General features: G+C 51.4%; 1 pseudogene; it reads left to right on the top strand.

Annotated features, from left to right (window-relative positions):
- Positions 1 to 1261: 1261 nt before the first annotated feature.
- On the top strand, positions 1262 to 3155 carry LOC100055942 (serine/threonine-protein kinase PLK1 pseudogene; annotated as a pseudogene).
- Positions 3156 to 11922: the final 8767 nt, after the last annotated feature.

Genomic DNA, 11922 nt, shown 5'->3' with positions numbered 1-11922 from the left:
ATCAGTTGACCATACATGTGTGGGCCTCTATCTGGACTCTTATTCTGTGCCATTAATCTGTCTATATCCATAGAGTGTGTGTCCAAGTCAACATTGTCTTTATTTTCGAAGCTTTCTAGTAAGTCTTCAAATCGGATGGTGTTAGTCTTCTGACTTTGTTCTTCTTTTTCAAAATCGTCTTTGCTATTCTAGATCCTTTGTATTTCAATCTAAGTTTAGAATCAGTTTGTGAATTTCTACACAAAACTCTATCAGGATTTTGATTGGGATTTCTTATATCCATAAAGGAATTCATTCTGAAAAATTAGACGAACGTCAAAGCTTTGATATTTCAGTAAACTGGTCAGTTTTTAATTAGGTTGAGAGTTTAGAAGTCCACAATTCTTGCCTTCTCTTCTGATCCTAGGATGCAATGAAATGAAGCATCGCTCTGGCAACAGAAACCCCCTGACGTGCATCCAAGGCTCCCGAAGCCGCCATTTTGTCCTGAGAGGAAAGCCAGCTTCCTCCTTCAGGTGAGCTCTGTCTCCGTCTGCGATGCTGAGGTAAAACCTCATAACTCAAAGTCAAGAGAGGCAGGCATTCCCAAACAGCCACCCCTCCCTCCTTCCTCCAGAGCAAGGTCATCTGGTTTAGGAAAAGTGGTCTCACTCACAGCCCAAGAACACCACAGGCCCCAGGAGGAGAGTGTTCTTGGAAGGGGTTGAGGAGAGGCCCAGAAGAAGCCAGGGCAGAGGCACAAAATTCTGGAAGCATTGCCAACAACAGTGAGGGGAGTCTTCCAGATGTAATATCCAGAGAGGGGCCATAATTGCCACACAGCCAGCTCCTCTGGGGCTCCCCTCAGAAAGCACATTTCGGCAGAAGAATTGTTGCCTGTTCTTTATACTGTGAATTGTTAGCAGGTTCTAAATAGTCCATTCATTTTTCCTTTTAGCACAGAAGGGTCTCACAACTCCAAATACCACCACGGGGCCCAATGGTTCAAGTCAAAACATTTCCCAAACCACAGCCCTTGGGTGAGATGCAGGGCTGGCCAAAGATTTGGAGGAAAAACAACCACCCACCAGCCTGGAAACCACTGGGTACACAGGAGTCTGGGTCGCCTTGCTCACACGGGCTGGGAGGCTGAGCATTTTTACCAGCCTCCACTTCTCCGTCTCAGGAAATAAACCTAGTCCAGGGACTGTGGGGGCGGGGAGGGGGCGCCGGGTGGGCGGCCCGGGGCTCCTGGAGGATCTGAGCAGCAGAGCGGTGCCAAACCTCTGCCCAGACCTTGCTACTCCGGGAACATGAGTGCGGCGGCGACTGCAGGGAAGCTGGCGCGACACCAGCCACCGCGGGGAAACCCCGGTTTCCCCAGAGTTGCGGCTCCCAGAGTTGCAGCCGCCCAGCCGCTGAAAGAGATCCCCAAGGTCCTAGTGGACCCGCGCAGCCGGCTGCGCTGTCTGAGGGACCGCTTTCTGGGAGGAGGCAGCTTCGTCAAGTGCTTCGAGATCTCAGACGCGGACACTAAGGAGATGTTCGCGGACAGGATCGTGCCTATGTCGCTGCTGCTCGAGCCGCACCAGAAGGAGACGTCGGTAGAGAGACCCATTCACCGCAGCCTCGCCCTTCAGCATGTCATAGGCTTCCTCGGCTTTTTCTAGGACGACTTCGTGTTGGTGGTGTTGGAGCTGCGCCAGCGGAGGATCCCACTGGCCAAGCCCGAGGCCTGCTGCTACCTGAGGCAGAGCGTCCCGGATTGCACCGAAACTGGATTATTCGCCGGGACCTCAAGCTGGGCGAACTCTTCCTGAACGAGGACTTGGAGGTGAAAGTAGGAGGTTTGGACTGGCATCCAAAGTCGAAATACGATGGGGAGCAGAGGAAGACTCTGTGCTGGATATCTAATGACAGCTCCTGAGGAGCTGACTTAGAAAGGGCATAACTTCGAGTGGATGTGTGGTCCAGTGAGTGCATCATGCACTCTTTCTTGGTGGGCAAACCACCTTTTGAGACCTCTCGCCTAAAAGAGACTTACTTCTGGACAAGGAGAATGAATATGGTACTGCCAAGCACATGAACCCAGGGCCACCTCCCTCATCCAGAAGATGCTTCAGACAGATCTCACTGCCTGCCCGACCGTTCATGAGCTGCTCACGAGAGTTCTTGACTTCTGCCTACATTCCTGCCTGTCTCCCCATCACCTGCCTCACCGTTCCACTGGGGTTTTCAGTCACTCCCAGCAGCCTAGAACCTGGCGACCGGAAGCCTCTCGCCTCTCACCGTCTTCAATAAAGGCTTAGAGAAACCCATGCCTGAGCGTGCCCGGAAAAGAGGAACCAGTGCTCCCGGAGACAACTGAGGCAGTCGCCTGCCACCTTGGCGACATGCTTCAGCCTCCATCCCTCAGACAGGGACTGGTGAGGCATCAGGAGGCTGAGGATCCAGCCTGCATGCCCATCTTCTGGGTCAGTAAGCGGGGGTACTATTCAGACCGGTACAGCCTCGGGTATCAGCTGTGTGACAACAGCGTGGGGGTGCACTTCAGTTACTCCCCATGCCTCATCCTCCACCACGACAGTGACAGCCTGCAGGACATAGAGCATGATGGCACAGAGTCCTACCTCACGGTGGGTTCCCATCCCTGCTCCGTGATGAAGATCACCCTCCTTAAGTAGTTCCCAAACTACACAAGCAAACATTTGCTGAAGGCGGGTGTCAAGATCCACGCCACAGGAAGGCAATGAGCTGGCCGGGTCACCCGACCTGCGTACTTGGTTTCGCACCTGCAGTGCCATCATGCTGCACCTCAGTAATGGCTGCATGCAGGTCAAGTTCTTCCAGGACCAGACCACCTTCATCTTGTGCCCACTGATGGCATCTGTGACTTACAGCAATAAGAAACGGGACTTCTGCAGGGACCGCCTGAGCCTCCTGGAGGAGTACGGCTCCCAGGGTGGACCGGCTGCTGAGCTCATGCTCCACCACCAACGGCCTCAGGGCCTCCTCCCAGGCCTCCCTCTCCTCACCCCCACGGGCACCTTGGGCCGATACCGGTTAGCTCCCACAGTGCTGTTTTTTGTAATGTGCTCCCCAGGAAGAGCTCCATCATTCTTGCAGGTGGGGGTTGCTGTGTAAGTTGTTTTTGTACATGTCCGAGTGTGGGCTCTCTGGCCTCTTCCCCTTCTCTCTCAACCTCACCGTATGACTCGTACAGAGTATTGCTATTGAATTCAGGACTGTCCATTAAACACATGTGAATCTTCTTTAAAACAAAGGTGTGGGGACTAATGATTGGCTAATAGTTGTCACATGCTTTCGGTGGCTGCCTGTCTCAGCCAATCAGCAGCAAGATTGAGTACTTCTGAGGTGGAGGGCAGAGGTGGTTCTCTGGGTCCAGGGGATGCTGGTCCTTGCTGTCCCTTAGTCCCACAAGGTATGTAGCAAATGTAAACAAATTCAATGACAACACAGGAGCAAGGGCTCCACAAACACAGTTCTTTGACAAAAGGCAGTGGTCTACTGAGAGCTGTGGGAGGCCCTGGGCTGAGAGGGCGCTGAGCATGTTATGGTGACCCTGTCATGTCACAGTGACCCTGTCATGGGACCAGATCTCTCAGGAGTGGTATGGGGAGAAAAGGAGGGAACTTATGGGACCTCCTTTGAATGATCGTGCAGCCCCCCACTGCCTCCAGGTCATCTAGTTGGAAAGCAGAACAGCTCAAAGAGCAAACTGAAAGCTTGAGCAGGCAGCAAGGGAGAAAGGAAAGGAGGAAGGAAGGAAAGCAAGGACCCCCCCAGGGGGTAGATGCTGTGGGGAAGGGCTGCTGGGGGTCCAGGCTGGCCGGGGGCAGGGACGGCTGTCTCCACCCACACACCTCACAGAAGTGTATGTCCGCTAGTGAGGGTACTAGGAGGGATGCAGTCCAGGAGGGACAAATTCAGGGCAGCTGTTTCAGTGGAAGGAAGGGAAGGCTAGGGCATACTGGACGGAAGCTGGAGAAGGTGGCTCAGTGGTGTCCTAGGCAAAGAATGTAACCAAACTGAGATGACGATGGCACACTGACCCAAGACACACCTGTGAGTGGCACTGTGGCCAAGTGCTTACAAGCCAGGCCTCTGGGTCAGAGGACCTGATCCTAGCTCTGCCGCTTACTGCTGTGTGACCTTAGGCAAGCTACTCAATCTGTCTGAGGCTCAGTTTTCCCAAGTGTAAAATGGGGGATCAGCACTTACTTTATCAGGGTTAGTGAGAGGATTGCATGAGAGAACATTCAGTCACTGCTCAGTAAGTGGCAGTGACTATTGTGAGGCTGGATCTGTTGGGGACTGAATGATGGCTTTGACACCATCCTTCCCCTGAATAATGTGGACTCTGCCAGTGTTTGGCAGACTCAGCTTCTGCTAAGAAGTCCATCTCACCTAGGACTTGAGGGGGGGACTCAGTGCTGACCACAACCAACTTTCAATGTGTGAAGACGCTTCCGTTTGCACCAGGGTCTTCCTGCTTATTCTGATGACCTTATTTACTTATATTTTGTAGAATCCTTTGTTCTTCCAATTGTGTGTGGGGGAAGGGTAGGGGTAGGGGGATGTTTGAGGCAAACTCTGTGGTCCGTGGCAAGAGCCAGAGGGGGCCTGGGGCACCAGAATCCCACTGCATCAGCAGAGACACAAATACCAGATTATCTCAAGGAGAAAAGAGGATTTAGGGTGACTTGATTTAAACCTTCCCTTTCTCCTTTTTTGGGCAAAGGCCTGGGAGTACGGGGTGGGAATTGAAAACAGACAGAGCCTTGTTAGTGAGTTGAATTTTCCCTGTAGAATCACGGAGCTTTGGAAAGGGTTTCTCCTTCGTGTGCCTCTCCCATCACGTGCAATCCAACCTGATCTTTAAATCCAAAACCCATTTGTATTCCAGTCCTATCATGGGAGACTCCTATCCCCGGGGGCCCAGCCTTGTTTGTAGGGGAGGCTTCAGCTGTCACAAAAGGACCGTGGGGAAGCCCGCCAGCGTCCTCACCCCACAGCTTGGCCCCTGGGGAACAGGCTGGTGGCAGATCAGTCTTTATAACTGCTTTTTATTGGCTCCCTCTGTGTTGGTTGTATTTAAGGCTCTCAGTCCCTGATATGACAGCAAACCATGAGAACCCAGCGTTGGGTCAATGACCAAGTGTCAAGCATACCAATGACTAGATCTCTGGGCACAGTTGGAGCAAGTGCTTGCAATTCCGGCCGTGAGCCTGGCTGCTCAGCATGGGGAGATGCATAGGTCTCGGGGAACACCCGGACTGGCACTTTCCTGCCCCACCGAAGGCACTGGGTGTGTAAATCCTGCTTTTCTCTTTAGCTCAGGGACTCTGCAGAGAGGATGAGCAGCCCCTGCCCTCAATCCCATGAAACCAGGGACCCCTACTTCACACAAAGGCTTTCCTGGGGGGTGGGATCTGCCTTCCCGACGCTCGTCAGTTTTCGGGGAAGAGGCTCATCCCCTGGATGCTGTGTTCTAGCCTGATTGCGCCTCCCACAGCTAGGGCCGTCCTGCGGGCTGAGGGGCAGCTGGCTCAGCAACAGGAGCAGGCTTAGCCTGCTGCCTAAGGTCAGCTACGAGAGGTCTTCCTGCCCAGGATGGGTGGAGCTGCCAACGGAGGTAGCAGGTCCCCCGTCAGGCTGTTTCCACGAAGTTCTCTTTCTTTGGAACGGCTTGAGCAAAATTGTCCCTGGAAACCAGCTGAACCCTTGAGTTCTCTCCCTACCCCGAATTCTTAGTTGATTCACTCTCTTGTCCCACACCCCTTCATATGTCACTGGGGAATCCCTACTCATTCTCCTACCTTTCCTGTCATTCTCGCCGTTGAGAATGATGGCAAAGTTGAGTGTTTCCTTTTCCCAGCTCACAGCCCCTTGGAGTGTGTGTACACACCTGCACCTTACTATTCCAGAGCTTGCCAGGGACAGGGTTCATTCTGTTCAGCTTGGTTTGCTGGTGCCCATCTCAGTGGCATGTGGGGTAGAGAAGTGGCTCTGGGACCCTCCCTGGGCCTCGCAGTTGCCTGAGGACATATTAAAAATGCCCAGCCCCCTTCCCAGAGATCCTGACTTTACTGACCGGAGGTCTGGACATTGGTGGTCTGAAAAGCTCCCCAGGAGATTCTAACGTGCCGCCATGGTTGAGACTCCCCAGAGCAGACCATCAATGAAAGGTCGTCTTAGAATGAACCAGCGGGGCAGCTTTGCCCAAGTGACACCTTCTCTTTCATATCGTGTGTATGGGATTCTTAAACTCTACTTACCCCTAGCATTTACCCACTGTTACCACCATTTGCTGGCACCATAAGACTCTTGGGGGAACCAAGTCCTAGAAGGAGAGCTACTGGCTGGCATTTCTCAGATGTTTGGAACTGCACTGAATAGCTCACTAAGTCTTAGGAAGCTCCTGCCTCCCGCACAGGGATTCTCCCACTTGTCTTCCAGGTTCGCTCTCCACCTGCCAAACCTCCTCAATATTTTCTAGACTGCAGACCACAGCTTCTGAGACCTTGTGGGAAGCGGTCGCGGGCAAGCCTGAGAGGCTGTGTGTGAGGTCCTGGGTGGGCCCAGCAGCCCTGGAGGAAGAGCCACATGGACAGGGTGCTTCATGCCAAATTGGAACATACACAAGGAGGCTGGAAAGAGTCTCATTCATGGCAAAAATGATGTAAGAAATCAGATCAAAAAACATTTGTTGAGGTCCAGTTCCACGCCCAGCTCACTGCTAGGGGCTGTGGGGCTTCAAGGGCAGGCAGTCTGGGACTTCAGGGGACCCGCCATCTGTATGGGAAAACTCGAGAAAAGGACATGGGCATACGGGATGAAGCACATATTTGAAAAGCTACTAGACCTCCGAGAGGAGTGATGTGCATTCCTTGTCATACCCTTGACGTCCTTGCCCGTGGCTGACTGAGCCCCCGAGTCTAAACCAGCGGAAGCATGAGGTTGCTCCTGGAGCAGTCCCGTCTTCCTTTAAAAAATAAAATATTCCAAGCACACAGAAGAGTCTGGAGAATGTTGTCCAAACACACAAATGCCCTATTTCCCCATCTTTGCTTCAGCTAATTTTTTAAAAGACTAAAACCTTGTCAACCCTCCCCTGTGCCATTTCCCTCCCCACTGTCTTGAAATTGGTATTGATCTTTCCCATGTGTGTTTCCCCAGGCCTGTTAGTATACATGTAGGTTTCCACATACAATATATGATATGGTTTTGCAAGCTTTCAAGCTTTATTATAGGTGGCATCATACTGTATCCTCTGCTTGTTCTTCATTCACTGTTCTGTTTCTGAGGTTTATCTGTGTTGAGATTAAGATTGACTACACTACTATTGATTTATCTGTTCTCTTTTTGCTGGGCATTAAGATTATGGCCCAATTTTTCCTTTTCGAAATAATGCTACAACGTGATTTATAATGTATATCCTGGTACACATCTCCTTGCACACAGTGTTCCACTCTCTCCCTGAGTGCCGCTCTCCATGACCATCGCGGCTTTCAGACGTGCTACCGGCCTGCACGGGGCCCTGCTGTGGGCTCACCCTTCCACAGCACCGGCAGCTTCGCTCTCGGTCAGGGTGTTTGAGCGTGGCCTGGTTTCTAGGCCCACCTTGCACTTGGAGACCTGGTCTTACACCAGAACTCTCTGTGGCTCAAGCATCTCAGGGCTTCTGCCTCGCCTCTCATCCCTACCTGGCCCCTCCTGTGAGGGAATGTTCTTTGGCAGGAACGACTGGTGTGTCTTGGGGCCATAAGATGAAGTCTCGTGCAAATGGTCAATTTTAACTGGGCCTCAAAGGAAGTTCAGTTTATGGTGATGAGGAGAAATAGGAGAGTTTTCCTGGCGAGGGGACAGTAGGAACCAGAGCAGAGAAATAAACATGGCAGAGTAGTGCAGGGGTGTAGGGGTGAGGACCAGGCTAAGAGCAGGCCGGCAGATGGAAGCTGAGTTCCGTTGGAGAGCAGGCGGCTGGATTACTAACATGATGTGAGGCGAGGAAGTTAAAGCTTTGTGTCCACCACCAGATGACTTTGAGCTTTCAGGAAGGAAATGGTGGATGGGTAGTGCCAGTGGCAGGTATGCTGGTGGCGGGGAGACACCTGAGGAGAAGCACCTGTCCCCTACAGCCATCCCATGGGCCGGACTGAGCTTTAGCATGGCTTACTCCTGGGACTTGCGGTCTGCCCCCTCATTTTCCTCCAATCCATTGAGCGTTGAGGCTCTATTAAGTTGGGTTTCTTCCTCCCTCCATCACTTACTTCCCACGACTCCTGCTTCCATGCAAGAGAACTCCAGAAAACCGCAGCCATTCAGTCCAGCTATTACCAGTGAACTGGAAGCTGATGTCACTAACAAGAGCTCCGGGAGCAGATGCCAAGAGACAGTCCAGCCTGACTCCTCAGCCTGACTCCTCTTTGGCCTGAGGGTACAGGAAGGTCCCAAAGTCTCAATCAGGGGTACAGGAGACCAGCATGTGTGCAGGGGTCGGGGGGGGCGGGGCTAGGGAGCTCTTCAAGTTTGGCTGGCCTTGTGATTTCAAGTGAGCTTCTCTGCTGGGAGAAACAGGTTTATTGTTTTTGAAAGAACAAGCTTGGGTCCCGGTTTACTCTGGGCAGAAGCTTGGGCTTGTGCCTCGTTTGACAGCCCATAAAACTCAGCAGCAAATCTGAACTTCCAGCTCTAATGCTTGCAGGAGAAAGCCTGGGAATAGTTGTCAACTCCTTCCCCTCAGCTGGCTGACCCTCCCTCCCTCTCCCACCACCGTCCCCACCGTCACTCTCACCAGGACACCATTAGGAAATCACCAAGAAAATCTGTTACCAAGAGCAAGAGTGGAGGGTGGAGGGGGGGCTGGGCTGGCTGATCAGACCAACGCTCGTCAGAGGTGAACAGGCTGACGACAGGGAAGACAGAGCCAAGGGAAACTGCTTTGGGCTTCACGCTTTGACGAAGTGCTTGGAGACTCTCTGTGCGTGCATGTGTGTGTGTGTGTGTGTACTTCTCTTTGGTAGATCCTGAAAGGCCAGTGCAGTGGGAGAAGCAACTGTTTTCAGCCTCCAAAACGTGCCAGGTAGTTACTGAGTTTAAGAGCGGGGCATGAGACAGAAGGTACAGTCTCATTGTTCACACTGCTCCTCCTGCATTTGACTTTGGAGAGGGGAATTCCTTAAATCCTCACATCCCTGACCCCCTACGTGGGAGAGCCCAGTGCCTGGCACACACTGTGCAGTTAACAAGCATCGCTAGCTGAATGAGCACCTTCGGGAAGTGGGTGGTTGTTCATCGAGCATTTACTATGGGATCTCTTCAAATCAAACCTATGAGAAAAGTATCGTTTTTTTTCTGATAAGGTACACTAGGCTCAGGAAGGTTAAGTAACTCATCCAAGGTTTCACAGCTAGGATTGTGTGTATGTGGGGGGGCGGCGGGAGAGGAGATGCACAAGAGATTTAAAAGGCGCATGGCATCATTTTTTATGAATTCATCAAATCTGTGAATTTGTTAATTTGCAGAAGCTGATGGGACTGAGTGGGTTGACCCTGAGAGTTGGAGGCGATGAAAACAAGGCTGGAGGCTTTCCAAGTAGATGCTTGATGTAGTGCCTGTCTGTAAGAAGAGAACTTAAAGAATGGAAAGGAGAAGCCCTTGTGCATAGACGACAGGGAAGAAGAGACAGGAAGGACACAAGGTCTTCTGCAGACATTTCTAACAGCCCTTCCCCTGAGATCCAGGCAAGAAAGGCATAAAAAAGACCAAAGCCAGGCCAACTGTTAAAAATTATTTAATAGAAAGTCCAATGTCAAAATGTAACAATAAACAAAAATACACATGTATAAATATGTATATATAATTAGACCTGTACACTTTCTCAGACCCTTTTCAAAATGGAACAGAATCATCATTACATCTGGGTGGTCAAATCAAAAATAATATTCAAGCGGCGTGGACCCCCTGGTGCTGTGGGGACAGTACTGCTGAGCACTTGAGGGTTCAAAGAATTCCAACCACGAGAGAGCTGGGGATGGTGCCAAATGTCCTTTTCTGGAGACCCAGAGAGGGAAGATGGGCAGTCCCACGGCTCGGTACAGTGGACCTGATCTTAGCACCTGTAGCCACTACTGTTTAGGGGCAGCTCTCCTGTTGGGCGGGGTTTGAATTACTTAAATTTATGCTGTTTGGGAGTCTGCTTGCCCTGTCTCCCAGATTAGAAGCTCCTGGGGATTCCACCTTAAGACTCTCTTATTCTGCATGCCGAGGGCCAGCACAGTGGTTCGGGACGAATGCCATCAAAGTGTGCTGATTTGCTCTTAAAACAGTGGTGGCCACAGTGGGTGCGCACATACAAGAGGGCACCCAAGGTCCCTCTCAGGGGTTCAGAGAGAAAATACCAGAACCTCTGATTAAAATATTTTGTATCTTATTCTTTTAAAATGTCTATGTTGTGTACTTTGTATAATGTGCCTAATATATTAGTACAGGAAGATATGAATATAGGCTTTAAACAAATTAATAAACACACAGACAGGGTGCATCTCACAGTTTTTGCTGATAGGCGTGTGTGGTTGAGACAGATGGTGCCCACTGCTTTACAGAACTCCTGTGTATGTGGAGCCTGGGGGGGCCGCCTGCTGGGCTCCCAGCCCACCTGAGGGAGCCTCTGCAGGTGCTCAGAAGAGCAATGCCCTAAGATACCTCAGACCTGACTGACACCCCTGCCTCCCAATGCTGCCACTTGACTTTCCTTAAATGTAAGGACTTATTCCTAAATAAGACACAAACGCCCTAGGGAACAGCAAATACACAGCCACTGACAACTGGCAAGGAGCCATGTTGATCTTTTCCTGGTGATGGAGTGGGAACTAGAGAAGGGCAGACAACGGGGAGCAGGTGTCCTAGGGCAAACCTGGCCATATTCCATGACCAACCCCACCTTCAAGGGGACCTTCCAGGGTCTTTAAAGTAGGTGTATTAGGCCAAATGTTCTGTCAATTTCCAGCATCACAATTGCCACAGGCCAAATTCTAATCAAAATGGCTAGGGATATTCAAGTGGAGACCGGAAGACACAGAATTAAAATTTCCTCAGCAAGGAGCCAGAGGAATATCTGGGAAAAGAGTGGGTGTTTGAGCTAAAATCTTTCCAAGGGTCCAGAAGGCTGGTGTGCTGTTGAGGATGCCAGGCTGCACCCAGGGGAGCAGGTGCGGGGGTCTTGCAAAAGAGGTCAGCCCCAAGGAGTATTCAGGGCCCTTTGGGATCCCTGAGCAGGAGACCCGAGCCACTCAGCTGGGAAGATTGCCTTCAGCCCCCAATTCCTCCAACCTCTCAGGGAAATTAGGTCCGTATTTGAGCCTTTTCTTGAGTTTCTAGAAACTAGGCTGTTCTACAGTTGGTATTTTAATTGATCGAATTCTTTTTCTTCTCCTGATAAAGTTTCTAGTTATTTAACTGGGGTGGGAGGAGAAAAAGCCCAATGCTCTGAACTTTGGAAAACCTAAAAGGCACTGTGAGTTGTCTCTACAGAGAGGCTCTCCTTGTCTCTGAGCCTTCCCTGCCTCACACCCCAAGAGTGCAGAGCTCCGAGCTCTGGCAGCCTCTCTGTCCCCATGAGGTCCATGGCAGCTGCTGTCTAGGCTTGTGGGAATTTTCCATGTGCATATAATCCATCTGTGCTTTTCTTTTTCTTTTTAAATATCCCCTCTTTTTGGCAGGACTTAGGTGAGCACTCCGGACACAGCAGAGGCTTGGCCACCAGGTATGACCTAACCCACGGAAAGGCCGTCACAGACCAGCTGGGCGAGAATGAACGAAGGCGTCACACGCTAAGTCGGGAAGCCCTCTGCTGCTTCCCATGTATTCATCTTAGGGTGCACCCTCATCCCAGGGGCTAGGCCAGCCTGCTCCCAAGAG

This window comes from Equus caballus, chromosome 5 (assembly GCF_041296265.1).
Source record: "Equus caballus isolate H_3958 breed thoroughbred chromosome 5, TB-T2T, whole genome shotgun sequence".
Classification (NCBI taxonomy): Eukaryota; Metazoa; Chordata; class Mammalia; order Perissodactyla; family Equidae; genus Equus; species Equus caballus.
The sequence above is the reverse complement of the archived record's forward strand: the minus strand, read 5'-3'. Positions and strand labels throughout refer to the sequence as shown.